Source organism: Pongo pygmaeus, chromosome 15, assembly GCF_028885625.2.
Source record: "Pongo pygmaeus isolate AG05252 chromosome 15, NHGRI_mPonPyg2-v2.0_pri, whole genome shotgun sequence".
In the NCBI taxonomy this organism is placed as follows: domain Eukaryota; kingdom Metazoa; phylum Chordata; class Mammalia; order Primates; family Hominidae; genus Pongo; species Pongo pygmaeus.
In genome coordinates this window covers 102,634,578-102,649,352 of record NC_072388.2, presented here as the reverse complement: position 1 = coordinate 102,649,352, position 14,775 = coordinate 102,634,578, and the positions used below count along the sequence as shown (strand labels likewise).

The following is a 14,775-nucleotide window of genomic DNA, read 5'->3' as shown; positions in this document are numbered from 1 at the left end:
AGAGTTGTGATAGTGTGCTATGAAACCGTCTTCACTGCTTTGTGACAGAGGTGTGGGAGTCTTTCTGTCTATTCGGCCCTTCCCTGGTGTGTGAGGTGTTCTGACTCCGGCCTCTGGCCTTCTCCCAGCCCTAAGTCTAGTGGAGCCCGTGTGCTTGGACTGTGGACGTGCCCGGCTCACTTTGGGCAGTTGTTTGTCTATTTTAAGTCAACTATGTGACAGCACTAAGTTTTCCTATTTTTAGCCCTTTCCTATTGTATTTTTTGTTTTGTTTTGTTTTTTGTTTTTTTTGGGTTTTTTCGTTTGTTTGTTTTTTGAGACGGAGTCTCACTCTGTTGCCCAGGCTAGTGCAGTGGCGCGATCTCGGCTCACTGCAAGCTCCGCCTCCTGGGTTCACGCCATACTCCTGCCTCAGCCTCCCGAGTAGCTGGGACTACAGGCGCCTGCCAACACGCCTGGCTAATTTTTTGTATTTTTAGTAGAGACGGGGTTTCACCGTGGTCTCGATCTCCTGACCTCATGATCCACCCACCTCGGCCTCCCAAAGTGCTGGGATTACAGGCGTGAGCCACCGTGCCCGGCCTCCCACTGTATTTTTGTTGTCTTCTCTGCCTGCTTTTATTTTCCAGGTGATCCAAACAGGGGTGGCCTTTGCGAGCCTCGCAAACGCATGATAGGCCCAGAGCCAAGAGCAACGAAGTGTACAGGTTGAAGAGAAACACTCTGGGGGAAATGTGAGCTTTTGAATAAATCCTTGGCCACACGTGAAGATTCTTATCACTTATACTGGAAACAGCATTAACCGGGCTCCTAGTGTATCCTCGTGTTGCGCTGAGGATTGAAGAATCCGTTGTGCCACCAGTGGCCATGGAGAAATTCCAGTCTAGTCAGAGAAGGGACGAGGGGAGTCAGCTGCGCCTGGTCTGTCTCAGGTGTGAATGTCTGGTGTCAGGGCAGGTGTCGAGTGCAAGCCGGAAAAAGACCAGTGGCTTAGGGAGGGGTTTCACTGGCCCTTCAAGGCTGGTTAGAAGTAGGACAGGAGACAGTGGGTGTGGCGGCCCACACCGGTAATCTTGGCACTTTGGGAGGCTAAGGTGAGAGGACTGCTTGAGCCCAGGAGTTCAAGACCAGCCTGGGCAACACAGATCCCATCTCTACAAAAAAATTAATATAATTTTTTTTTTTAAAAGAAGAAACCCTGGAGTGGGCTGAGCTGGAACGAGGTGGCAGGGGCTGAGGGGCAGTGCCCTGGCAAGCTTGGCTCTTGATTCTGGGTACAAGCTGGGCCCTAATTGAAGGCCTCTTATATGCAGGTCTGGGGTCGCCCCTGCTGGTCAGGACATGTCTGAGGGCATCTTACAAAATGTTTTGGGTTCTTTTGTTTTTTTTATTGAAACAGGGTCTTAATATGTTGCCCAGGCTGGTCTCAAACTCCTGGGCTCAAGTGATCCTCCTACCTCAGCCTCCCAAAGTGCTGGGATGACAGACATGAGCTACTGCACTTGGCCTTGCTTTTCCATTTTGTGTAGTTACCATTGCACAGATTTTGGGGTGGGGGGGGTCACCAGGCAGCCTTAGGACTCTGTGTCCCTAGTTCTAGGTCTCTTCAGCTTGTGCCCTTTTTTATGCCAGTCACCAGCAGGCTATTTCAGGCTATTTCACCTATTTGCCCTCTTGGTCTTTCTAAAAGCACGGCTCTGGTCATATGGCTTTTCTGAATGAAAACCTTCAGTGACCTCCACTATTTCACCCAGCCACGTCCCTGCGAGGCCCTGAGTGGCGTGGTCCAGGCTGCCCCAGCAGCCCCAGCTCCACTGCCACCTGTGCAAAATGTTCTATGTACATTTTAAGCTCTCAGCACCCCTCGAGGCAGGTTTTTCATACTATCTGTTTCATAGGTGATTCTGAGATTCAGGTGGTCCCTTGCTCAGGGAACTGCCCAGAGTCACTTGGCAAAGGAGGGAAGGACAATTTGGTTACAGTTCATGAGTCATGGACTTACCTGGAGAGTTGAAGAAATGGCTGGTGCTTGGGGCACACCCCATGGATTCTGGTTTCATCAGGATGGGGTACAGTCTGGACATCAGGATTTCTGAAAGCTTCCCACCTCAGGGAATGCTGGCCAAGTGGCTAAAAGCAGGCTGGGGCCCAGACTGCTAGGTTCACATCTCAGCTGTGCCACTTTCTCTCTTTTTTTTTTTTTTCTGTCGCCCAAGCTGGAGTGCAATGGCACAATCTCGGCTCACTGCAACCTCTGCCTCTTGGGTTCAAGCGATTCTCCTGCCTCAGCCTCCCAAGTAGCTGGGACTACAGGCGTGCGCCACTATGCCCAGCTGATTTTTGTATTTTTAGTGGAGACACGGTTTCACCATGTTGGCCAGGATGGTCTCCATCTCTTGACCTCATGATCCGCCCGCCTCAGCCTCCCAAAGTGCCAGGATTACAGGTGTGAGCCACCGTGCCCGGCGAGCTGTGCCACTTTCAAAGCTGAGCCCCTGAGCTTCAGTTTCTTCTGAAAGGTGGGCAGTACTTAGCACTTAGGTTTAAAGGATTCAGCTGGTTAATGTGAAACATTCAGCTCCAGTATTATGTCTCAAAGTCACTGTGTCAGTGAACCGGCATCCCTCATCGTGGAAAGACTGTCTTAAACGAGTGCTTTATTCTGTCCACACATCTTCCACTTATGAATGACAACTGCAAAAATGTATCTTTCTACAGTAAGGTTGAAGTGAAGTGAAGCTGTTTCCCCCCTTAGGATTCTTTGGTCTTTCCGGAGCTGCCAGGGGTCTGTGACCCCATTTGGTAAGGACTCAGTGCCGCACGCTGCCTCTCCATCTCTGGCCCCCGCTGCGGTCACAGCGAATGGTAGGTTTTCAGTGTGTGTGAGAACCCTTTCAGTTCTCGAGCCGTTTCCCTGTGGCCGCGTTTTCAGATGAATGTTGCCAGTTCCCCACCTTCTGTCTCCCTCTCACGCTGGTGTCTGCCCCACCTCAGTCCTCTGTGGGTGTTGGGACATGGAGCTGGGTGGTTCTGAGTGCCGAGCAGAGAGCAAGGTCATCAGATGACTTTGCTGTTCATGGCCCTGGGTTCTGCTGCTCTCATCTGAAGCCCTCCCTGCCCATCCCTTGGGCCGTGGAGCGTATCTTCTGTTCCTGTACCCTATTAATAGCTCTTGAACACAGTGGCTCACCTGTCCCTCCCATGCCAGGCCACAGTGCCTTTCAAGGCAAGATCTGTCTCTTCATCCATGCAGCCTCGGGTCCTGGCAGTAATGGGCACTCACATGCCTTTTGGATGAGCTGTTCTTTGGAAATAGTGTCCTTAGCTCCTGGCATGTAATAGGCATTCAGCGAATACTTGCTGAATAAATGAGTGGAAAAATCTCAGATCTTCAGACAGCTTCAGAGAGTGTTTAAAATCCTTCTGCTTATCGGATCCAAAGGACCTTCTCTCTGCTGCACCTTCCACTGGGGCTCTGGGGTGGCCAATCAGGATCTCTCCCCTGAGGCCACCTCATCCCCCTGAGAGCCCGGGTGGAATCAGAAGTGCCTCCCACTCGGTCCCTGGGGCAGGAGGGCCAGCAGGCCAGAGCGGGTCACACCCTGCCGTAGAGAAGCAAGGCCTCTCCAATTCCAGAGCCCTTGGCTGGCCACCCAGCCACGGAGGCCAGGCTGGCTGGAGCCTCTGAAGATGAGGGGTGGCGATGTTGGCTTCTGTCTCTGAAATTCGTCTGCTCGTGCTTGTGATGCTGAAATGAGCAGTTAGCTCTGTGATTCCTGAGCCTGGGCCGACCTCCATGTCCTCGGTGCTGTTGGAAAGGACCAGGGAGGGGCAGTGTCAGGGCCAGCGCGTGCCTAGTGTGCCCTTCAGACCGATTTGAGATGACGAGGAATCTTCCTGGTTGCTGGGTGAGGTACTTGAAGGAAACCCACTCACCCGTGGGGGTCAGGAGGACTGCGGGAGGGTAGCTGAGCCTTGGGGTGGAGTCTCCATTTAACTAGTATCTGCCGAGTGCCTGTGAGGTGCTGAGGGCAAAGGCATGGACCCAGGGCAAGGGCCCCTGCAGAGGCCACGTGGCTTTCTGAGGGATCCATCACAAGGAGCATTGGCTGGATGTGATGGGGTGGTTGAGAAGCCTAGGGAGGCTTCCTGGCGGAGGTGGGAGGTTAGCTGGTCACGGACAAGAAGTGGAACGTGACAGGAAGTGCAGGAGTTCGTCTCCTTCCCAGGCAAGACCGTAGTTACGAACACACTGTTCCAGTCGGCAGGCTGGGAGCTTCATCAGAGTGAGAGTGCTGGCAGCCCGGCTGTGCTGACAGCTGCCGCTGCTGCTGGAGCCTGGAGGGCCAGGCAGGGCCAGCCAAGCTGGACCACGAGCTGCTGGGGCAGGGCTGGGGCCTGAGAGTCCTCCGAGGGACAGGAGGCAGGTCCGCTCTCCACAGGGTGAGGGAGAGAAGGGGACCTGAGAGCGTCGGGGTGGGGCCTAGGAGCTGCGCTTCAGCCATGAGGAGGGGCAGCCGTGGATGGTTTTTAGCCTGGGGAGTGACGGGCCATGCTTCCCTTTGGGACGGCCCCAGCAGGACAGCGCCCCGCCAGTCCACATGAGCCAGCGGCCGTTGTGCCATGCCTGCTCTTCCAGGCCGCCTCCACCCCCACAGCTGCGCCCCTGACTCTCGTCCCCAGTGGACATCAGCCCTTCCGACAGCTTGTGTGTGCCCCGTGGTGCCCCGCCCCATCCCCACCTAGCACTGTTCCAGGTGGGCGGGCATCCACTCAGCCTCTCCCTGGTGCTCACCCAACTCCCTCCCAGACAGAAATGAGACCAGCAGAGATGCTCCGTGGGAGGCTGTCCATGAGCCCCAGAGCCCCAGGAGGGCCCTCCAGGCTGGTCCCACCAGCCCAGGGTGCAGCACCGCCTGGGGTGAGGTGGGGGCTGCACGTGGCTGGCAGTTCAGATACTGGAGCTCCCAGTGGGAGGGATGGCTAGCCACTCACCCAGAACCTTCCCGGAATGGGGGAGGAGAGAGCCCACTTGTGGCAGCATCAACAGGCTTTTGAGGACACAATTCTGGAGCTGAAGGCCTGCAGCAAGCCTGGTGCAGGATGAGGCGTCAGACCTGGGCCCCTCCCAGGCCGCTGGGTTCCAGTGCTCCCGACAGGCCCTCTGTGCCCACCAAGCTTCACCCTGGTCATAAGGGGCCCAGGGCAGGTTTTCTTTTCAGGCTGAGAACTGGGCCTCTGGGCCTGGTGAGGGGCAGTGGCCCAGCGGTGGCCACCTCCCAAGGCTCCTCTGTGGGGTAGGACACCCCTGCCAGGAAGGGCCGGTGTCCCAGCCCAGCCCAGCCCTAGGGTGGGGAGCAGAGCCTTTCCCTAGGAGCCTGGGCTTTGAGCCCTCCCTCCCCACCCAGCCAGCCTGGTGAGGGAAGGAACCACCTCGGATTTGATTGAGGAAGACTTTTTTTTTCTTTTTCTTTTATTTATTTAAAGGGCTTTCCAGTAAAAATCGGAAAACCTGCTAGTCAAATTCTAGAAGAGCTTTAACACTGGAAAAGACATTTTTGTAGCTAAGTTCATGAACAAATTCACACGCTCCACACTGCCGCCTTCTCGGCCTCTCTTTCCCCAGCCGACCTCCATCACCTGCCCCTGACCTGAAAGCACCGAGTCCCCCAGGGCCTGTGCCTCAGGGCAGCTGCCAGGACTGCCAGGCCCCACCGGGGGCTGGCTCCCTCCCTGGGGGACACGCTCAGAGCTCCACTGGCTGGGGAGGCTCTGAGCGGAAGGGTGGAGAGACAAAGAGGTCTTTGTGTCCCTCTGGCTGGACGGGAGGACAGACGGGTCAGCCAAGGCTGTGTAACTGGTGAGGCCCACCCGAGGTCCCAGACTCCTGCCACCACCTACCTGGGGCCCTGACATGTGCAAGACATCGCTGTGTGCCTCAGTTTCCCGGCTGCGAGGTGGGGTCAGGCTACGCACCATCCTGCCTCCCCACCTGGCTTCCCGCCCGGCATCACCAGCCCTCACAGCTCCATGTTCCTGCTGTTTTTCCACTTTGGTGTCTTTGCTGGCCCCTTCCCCACGGGCACGTGAACTCGCCGCATCCCCGGTGCTTTCACAGACTGGCGAGGGCTGAGAAGGGCAGACCCACAGAGGGCCACAGCTGTGTGGGGTGAGGCACCCAGGACTGCTGTGTGGACTAGGAGGGACGAAGAAGACCAGAAGCCGTGTCCTGGCAGCTCGGAGGCCCTGCGCCTGCAGAGGCCGCTGCGGGGCAAGGTTGGGCGGGGCCAGGATCTGGCTCTGGCCTAGGTGAGGGGTGGCCAGGTGAGAAGCAGAAGGAGCTCCCCAGGGCTGCCTCTGTCACCTCATTTTCCTGCCAGGCCTGGGGCAGGGAGGGTGCCCAGCAAGTGTCTGCGGGCTGACAGAAGGGCATGGTGCCCGAGGCTCAGTGTGGCTGGGAGCCAGGACAGAGCCATCTTCCCGCCCCTGGGTCCCAGGCCAGCCCTTCCCAGGTTGGGCAGGCTGGGCTTAGAGAGGCACCAGGGCCCTGCTCACAGGGACAGAAATGGATGCGGAGGGCCAGCCGGGTTCCTCGAGGTCCCTCTCCCCCCTGCTGTCTCTGGGTGTGCCGGTCACCCAGAGAGGGTGAGAGTGGAACGGCCACTGTCTGGTGCTGGGTCACAGGCAGAAACAGCCTCATGGCCAGGCCACCTGATGGCTATTCTCACAGGAAGGACTGGCTTCTGTGCTGTGTCCCAGCTCTGGCATGACCAAGCCATCCTCTGACCACCAGCAGCCACACCTGGCTTCAGAGAAGCCAGAGAGCCCAGCGGGCCACGTGGACCCCAGCGGGCAACACGCGCCAGATGTCAGCTGCAGTCAGTCTCCAACCACAGTGCCTGCGCTCTGCCCCACCCTGCCTCATCGTCCTCAGAGGACTTAGCACGATGCCAGGGGCCCCGCCACCTGAGACCCTGAAGACGTAAAACCTGTTCCGTTCCTGCTTGTATCCCCAGTACCTAGAGCAGCACCTGGCTCAACACGCTGACACCTGTGGGTGCACTCTGCAGGTGGCGTGGGCCCCGGGGGCGGCAGGAGCGGAGCCGAGGGGGACGGTTTTGCCTCCTGAGTCGGGGAACATGCTGCAAAGCTCTGCGGGCAAAGTCTTGTGGGGCACGGGGGGTCAGCAGGAACCGGCGCCCTCAGGTGTGGCTGGGTGTGCATGAGCCCTGTGCATGTGCCACCAGGATCACCCGTGATGGGGGAGTCAGGGCCCCGCTGGGTGCACCCTTTACATGGAGCCTGGCACAGAGGCAGGGCCTTCGGGTGGAGGGGCACGCCCTTGCTGATGGCCAGAGATGAAAGTGAGACCCAGAAAGAGATCCGGAAACTGGGATGCTCAGATTCTCCCGGGGGCTCCTCCAACTCTGCCCCTCCGGCGCAGCCGGCATTTCTCTGCACGTGGGGATGTAAAGGAAAATGAAGACTTTTCAAAAGCAGAGCCCAGAGCCAGGGCCGGGCACACTGGAGGCCCTGGAAGAACTTCAGGCAGCTGGTAGGGGACAGCGCCAGGACTGCCAGGGCTTTCTGGGCCCCACAAGCCAAGGGAGGTTTGGAGGCTTTGCTGAGTGCCCCTGGGGGCAGCAGTGGGGTTGGGGGAGGGGGCCAGGGAAAGGATCTGGGGGCAGTGGGGACGGCACCAGGGGATGCGGGCACCCAGGGTTCTGGCCTGGCTGGCAGGAGGAGGGGTCACAGAAGCATGGGCAGCAGAACCCACTGGGCCTCGCCGATAGCTGCTTATTAAAGGTGCCGGGGTACAAAAATTAGCCGGGCGTGGTGGCAGGCGCCTGTAGTCCCAGCTACTCGGGAGGCTGAAGCATGAGAATCGCTTGAACTCAGGAGGCAGAGGTTGCAGTGAGCCGAGATCGCGCCACTGCACTCCAGCCCGGGCGACAGAGCAAGACTATCACACGCAAAAAATGAAAAATGAAAAATGGAAAAAAAAATTAAAAAACGTGCTGGGGATGTCAAGGTGCAGGCGTGGGGTAGCGAGGCGCCCAGCTGCCTTCTTGGGCTGTGGTCTGGTCTGGGCACTGCCCGCAGATGGCCACAGCAGGCCCAGGGTGCTCTTGGCAGCCTGGGGCTCCTGGGTGTATGTGCCCCTTCCTCTGTGCATCCTGGTTTCATCTCCCAGGAAAGGGCATCTTCCAGCCCTTAATCCTGACCCAGCCCCTGAAAGGAAAAGCAGGCATCCCAGCACCAATGTGGCTATGCAGGTGGTCCTGTGGAGCAGGCCATGGGGGCCTGGGGAAGAGTGTGCAGGCTGGACGGCCAGAGCAAGGACCCCCAGGTTGGAGCCAAGCAGGCAGGTGAGAGTCTGCAGGGCCAGATCCCACAGAGCCTTGGGGCAGCGGGCCCCTACAGGACTGCATCCTGGAGATCAGTGGCTCCCACAGAGAGCACAGCACCAGTCCCAGGCTTCCCCTGGGCTGGGTTCTCTTGGGGGAGCCCCCCAAGGCCTGCCCCACAGCAGCCCACCAAGTCTGGCCCAGTGACTGCCACGGACTCCACCCCGGCAGTAGGTCTGTGCCAGGGCAGACCCGATAGCCCGCCCCAGGGGGTGCCTCTAGCTGAACGTGCGAGGCCTGTCCCTGCTGGGGTGGGGACCATGGCTGGGCTGTTCCGGCCTGTTCTGTTCCCTCATCCCAGTGCACATGGGCCCCACACAGCTCAGCATCGGCACTGGCCAGGCCTGGTGGAGGGAGGACCCCAGACAGACCCTGCTACCTGCCACCCTCTGCACAGCCCCTGGCCTGCAAGGTGGCTCACCTGCAGGGCACATGGCTCCCTGACCTTGGAGGTCCCCCAAACGCCATGCGCCTGCCCCTCCAGGCCCCCACTTGCCTGCTTGGTTCTCCCATGTCTGGTCACCAGGCGGCGCCCAAGGCCAGGTTTTGCCGAGCCCAGAACACCAGAAGTGGTCTGGGGCCAGCCGGCCGGCGCAGATGTCCTGCCTGGTCCACGCCAGGTGCACCTGCCCTGGCCAGTGGTGGACAGGTGGCCATGGTATTGCCTCAGCTGTGCTTCTGTTCTGGGAGTGGATGGCGCTTGCGCGGGGCATCCAGTGACCACCTGCTACCGTTATGGGTTGGTACGGAGCCCCCGCAGATCTGGCAGTCTCTAACCTACTCCCCCAACCCCCCTAACTCTGCCACAGGTAGCCTGCCCTGCCTGCCGGTGTGGTTCTGTCATCAGGATGGTGGTGGCTCACAGCCAGCTGGCAGGGGCTTGTCCTTCCCCATGGCAGGGCCTGTGCCATCAGCCCTGTGTCTCTGCACAGGTGGCCCTTCCTTGGACCCTGGCCCGGCCCTCCTGGGTAATTTGTGCTCCTCTTCCACACCCCAGGCCAAATGCCACTTCCAGCAAGAAGCCTTTGGTGACCTCCCCGACCACGTCCCTGGGTGCTGACCCCATCCCTGGCCGATGGGGTCACCATACTGCACAGTGGCATTGGCAGCAGCCAGGACAGCTCAGGCAGCCGTGCAGCAGGCAGAGGTCACTGCTGTGGACAGCCGCCCCCGGAGCCGCCTCCATGCCACACAGGGCAGCTGGTGGGCGGGGTGTGGGGCGGTGGCACTGGCTACCTTGTGCTTCGCTGGTCCCAGTGGGGGCTCTGGGTGTGGTGATGGAGAATCGGTGCCTGCCCTCCAGCCTCGCTTCTTGGTGGCGGAGACCTCTGCCCACAGCGAGCCTCGGCGCCTGTCGCTGCAGCTGCAGGAACAAGCCAGGCCCCTGCACCCTGGCCTCTACGCCCCGAGTTCTCCCTGCCTTGCCCTTTCTCCCTCATTGCCCTAAAAGACCTCGGTGCCAGCAGACACACCTGCCACAGGGTCACCGAGGCAGCTGCCTCTGTGAAGCCCCTCTCCCTCAGGAAGCTGTTTGGGGCCTCTCGGTACCCACTCCTGCCCTGCCCCAAGCCCAGCCCTGCCTTCTAAGAGAACCTCTGGGTACATCTCGTACAGCGCCGCGCTCAGGAGGGCTGCCAGGGGACTCAGCGGCTTCGTGACGAGGGCCCCGCCTGTCAGCCTCAGCTCCAGGCTGTCCCAGGGGCCTCAGATTCTAACAGGCAGCAGCGTTTACCCCAAAGGACAGACGCGCCACAGCCTCTGCGGCAGTGCCAAGAGCCGTGGGCCTCCTGTTGGTAAAGGGACCGCGAGGTCCCTGTCCACTGGCCCCTCAGGAGCCGGTGGCGGCACGCGTGGGGCAAGGACCTCAGCCAGCTCTGTGCCATTGGGCTGGAGGCTGAGGCACGGGTCAGAGGGCCCAGCTGTGGTCTTCAGAGAGGGCCTGGGTGTTCCCAGCGTTCCCACCCCACAGCCTATAGCCCGTCACCTCTCCAGGACGCCAACTGCAAGGAAGCCGTCCCGCCCCTTGGTGGGGTCGTCATCAGCAGGTTTCAGGGCAGCCAGGGACCCCGGGGCCATCTGTCTCCCCAGACACCCAGGTTCTCCACCCTGTGACGTCAGCTGACAACAGGAGCCAGGCTGGGCCACCCAAGTCCTCTTGTGCCTCAAGAGATGGATACCCTCCTGCCACACCCCAGCAAAGCGTTGCTGCCCGGTCCCCTCCATGCCATCTCTAGGCCACTTTGTCCTGCATGTAGGGCTGGTGGTGCCCACCCCACTGTGGGGCTGTGAGCATCCAATGGGGCGCTTGGTGTCCAGTGGCCGGCGAGGCGCTGGCCCAGCAGGATGGGCCCAGCCTCAGCTCGCCGGCATCAGAAGTCCCAGTCCTCCCAGCAGAGGGCCTTGAGTCTGTCCCACAGGCCCAGCGGTGGGGAGTAGGGTTCAGGTTAGCTTGTCCCCTGAATTCTAGGCCCCCAGCCTCCTCCCCAAGGTCAGCAATGACCTCTCCGTCTCAGCAGGTGGCTGAGATGGGGCAGTCCCTGGCCTTGCACGTTCATACCCACCACCACGTGTGCTCTGCTCGGAGGCCCCTCACTGGCCTGGGACCCCTGGCGCCTGGGTGTGAACCTGGAGGCTGCAGCCCCAGGGCACGCTAAGGACTGAGCGCCTGCCTGTGGCTGTGGGGTGTATGCATGTGTGTGGCACGTGTACACGTATGTGTGAGCATGTGCACATTCCTGTGCATGTGTGTGTGCTGTGTGGCTGTGAGCATATGTGCACTGTGGGTTTCAGGGTGTAACGAAGTGGGACAATTAGTCTGCCCCCCAGCAGCCTGTGGGTGGAGAAGGCTCTGAGGCCCCCCGACTGGGATGGGGCCCGGCCAGGGGCTGGGAGGGCCAACTGGCAGGCTCTGCGTCCTGGGAACGCGCCCAGAGGAAGCCTGCACAGGCGGCGGCGGCGCCATAGCAACACTGCACAAAGCGCTGTCCTACTTACACCCGCCCCCGCCCATCTCGCTTCGCTGCCGGGGAGGGGGCATAGGGCCCTGGGGCTCCTGGGGGAAGGGGCATAGGGCCTCTGGAGCTCCTGAGGGAGCCACACACCCTGGCCTGTGGTCGCTCGGTGCCCCGGAAGCCTCAGGCCTCCTCCTGGCCTGGGCCAGGCCTGTAGACACTCCTGCCCATCCACACATGGGGGTGAAGATGGGGTGCAGGGAGGTCCAGCACCCAGCAGGTGCCCCCCGCCCTGGGCAGCTGTGGACCTAGTGGCTCTGTAAGGCATTGAAGATTTCCCAGCCCCGGAAATCTGGGAGTCTTGGCTCTGCTGATGACTGCAAGGCAAGCTCAGGCCTCAGGTGTTGGGGCTGGAGGTCAGGCTAGGAGCTGCTCGCATGCCCTGCTCACAGGACAAGGCCCTTCACACCCTGTGCCCTACCCACTTGGCCTTCTGTCATCTGCATGGCCAGGACACCTCCTGGGCCTGGCAGTGAGCCCTGCTGACCAGCACACCCCGTGCCTGCCTCCCGGACCCAGCCTGACCTGGGCCTGCTGCCTCCTCCTGCAGGAAGCCCACCTGGTCTGGCCTGATGTGCTCAGTGCCTTGGGGACGGAGCACGTCCAGTGCCTGGGAGGCAGAGGAACAGGCCTTGGGAGCTGGGCCTGAGTAGCAGTGGACATCTGTGGGACTCTCAGGCCACCTATCTCTCTGTGCTGGCCAAACTGCACTCTGCATTGGCCACCCTGGGCCACCAGGCCTCAGTTCTCAAGACAGGGTACAGGGAGGTGGCGGTGGGGACAGTGTCCTGCGGGGGGCTGGGAAGCCAGGCCGAGGGCCAACAAGGCTGTGAGGACACTTTGTGGGTCACCTGGACCCTGGGGACGGGAAGCCCTTGGCCACACATGGGGGGTGGGTGTCACTCAACACCACACATTGAAAATAAAATATTTTCCTGAACTCTCCTGGAGGCCTGGGGCGGCCTGCTGCGTGCACTTGGGCTTGGCGGCTGTGGCCGCTGCCCTGCTGGGTGACCTGCTAGGTGACCGTGCTCAGCAGGGATCTTCCCGCCTGCCCCAACCCAGGCCCTGGGGCTTCTGGGCAGCTCTGACTCGTCTGTCCTAGTTCCCCCTCCAGACTGGGCACCCCCACCCCTCACCCACTGCTCCCTCATCCATCAGATGCATCCCCTCTGTGTCTCCAGGGCCCTCACACGGCCTGCCTGGGCCAGCGCCCAGCAGCCATCTGCAGAATGAAGGAATGGGCCGAATGAATGAATGAAGCTTGAAGGGGCGGCCCCATGCACCCCACGTGTAAGTTGGGGGCTTGGTTATCTGTTTGCACCAAGTGACCCTCTCCCAGGGTCAGCGTAGTTGCCGTCCCCTCCCCCACCTTGGCCCCCCCTAATTTATGCTATGAGGGGAGCCAGCCACTCGCTGGTCCCCTGCCTGGCAGCGGCTTTGTCCCCAGGCGGATTCCCAACGGCTGCCTTTGGGAAGAAAGGGCCCTTCTCCGGCCGGTGGTGAGGTCACCAGGAGGGGCCTGGCGAACACAAAGGCCGCCCTCCCTGCCCCGCCCTGCTGGCAGCTGCCTCTTTGTCCCCAGGAGAGACGCTGAGGGGCCCCAGCTCAGCCTTGGAGGAGCCTGGGCTTCCATCCCAGGGGGGGGCACAGAGCGGGGGAGGGGCAGGAGCAACCCCAACCCTGACTTTGCTCCTGATCAAGTGGCAACACCTGTTGAGGGGCAGCCCCTCCAGAGGGGGAAGGGCTGTGTCCAGCTGTCTGCCTGGGTCCCCAGGAGAGGCAGGCAAGCTTCTGGGGGTGGGGACGGCAGCTGCAGGAAGGGGTGGGGAACCTGAGGTATTAGGAGCTGCCTGGGCAGTCTGACCCTGGTGATGGGGGCTCTGGGGGCAACCATCCAGATGTGTGGACCAGCCGCTAAAACCATGCCTCCCTGGTGTGCACGCAGTGGAGTGAGGGGCTGGCAGGCCTGGAGCACTCCTGGGCACTTCCAATGCCAGCCTCAAGGAGACTCCCACGAGCCCAGTTCGGGAGCTCCTGAGGGTACCCCTGGGACGGGCAGGGGACTGAGGCTCAGAGAGGGCAAGGCCTTTGGCCAAAGCCCCGCCCAGGGTGGTAGGGCTAGGACCCGCCCCTGCCCCGGCCTCCCTGCCTCCCCCAGGCAGTGCACAAAGGAGGCATCCCTCCCCATGGAGGGCACTGGACACCTCCTGGTGTGGGGCAAAGGGCCCAGTGAGGCCAGCGAGGACCGAGTGGCAGAGACCAGAGTGGCAAAAGCCATGCAAACAGAGCAGCGGGGGCCAAGACCATGGGAGGGTGGCGGCACTGCCCGGCGGGTTCCACTGTTTGTTCACGGAGCGCCTACTGTGCACCTGGCCCACCCAAGACAGAAAGGAACTGTGGACATTCTTGGCCCACACGGAATGTGTGCTTTAGCCAGGACGCTGGGTGCCACTGCAGACAGCAGCTGGGGTCCGACCTCTACCCTCAGGGCTGGGGGAAGAGGCAGGGGCTGAGGCAGAGGGACGGAGGGTGTGCGTTGGGGGAGGGGGAGGGCTGGCTGCTGTGCCCAGAAGCTCAGGAACCATCTGTGAGGTGGGGAAGGCCACCAGGCACAGCGACCTCCTAGCCTCCCTCCTCCTGGCCACCAGCTGGGCCCAGAGCTCCTTAGCAGGCCATCCACGGGGGGAGGATGTGGAGCCTGAAGGGAGTGGCACACACCCTCCAGAGGCCACTGGACAGGGACAGTCACAGGGGCCAGGGGCCCTGCAGTGTGGCTCTGGCAGAGCCTGGCTGGCAGGGCTGGGGGCTACTGAGTCTGGGGCCAGGAGAGGGGTGGCAGGGGATGGAGGCTCCACCAGAACTCCAAGCCCTGTTCTGAACCCCATAAGGGCCCGCCTGCACCTGGGGGCACCAGCCAGGCAGGCACAGTCAGAGGCAGGAGAGGCAGGGAGTGCAGGCGGCCCCGAGACAGAGGCCACGAGGAGGTGAGCAGGCCAGGGCTCGGGGCTGCAGGAGCCATCGAGGGCACCCTCCGATCAGGTCCCCAGCTGGGTGTGGGCTGGCGCCAGGAGTGTTGAAGCCCCACCAGGAGGGTGGCTGCCCTTCACCCTGAGGGGCCAGGCAGCCAGTGAGCCTCAATGGCCTGAGGGTGGGGGTGCACGCCACATTGCTGAGGGACAAGTGTGGCCTGGGCCCCTCAGGGTTCCCCCGCCAAGAAGCGTCTCCTTCCCTGTTGCCTGGCAGCCAGAATGTCTATTGTGCCTGTAGCTTAGCAACAAGCCTGTCGCCCCCACTGTCCCCACCCCACCCATGGCCGGCCCCCCACCCACAGCTGGCCTGGCATTCCTCCGCAG

At 61.2% G+C, this 14,775-nt stretch overlaps 1 non-coding gene across 1 annotated transcript; it reads right to left on the bottom strand.

The window, feature by feature from the left end:
* Positions 1-5,484: 5,484 nt before the first annotated feature.
* Positions 5,485-5,546, bottom strand: LOC129013373 (U7 small nuclear RNA). The gene has a single exon (XR_008493859.1). It is a non-coding gene; the product is annotated as a U7 small nuclear RNA (small nuclear RNA).
* Positions 5,547-14,775: the final 9,229 nt, after the last annotated feature.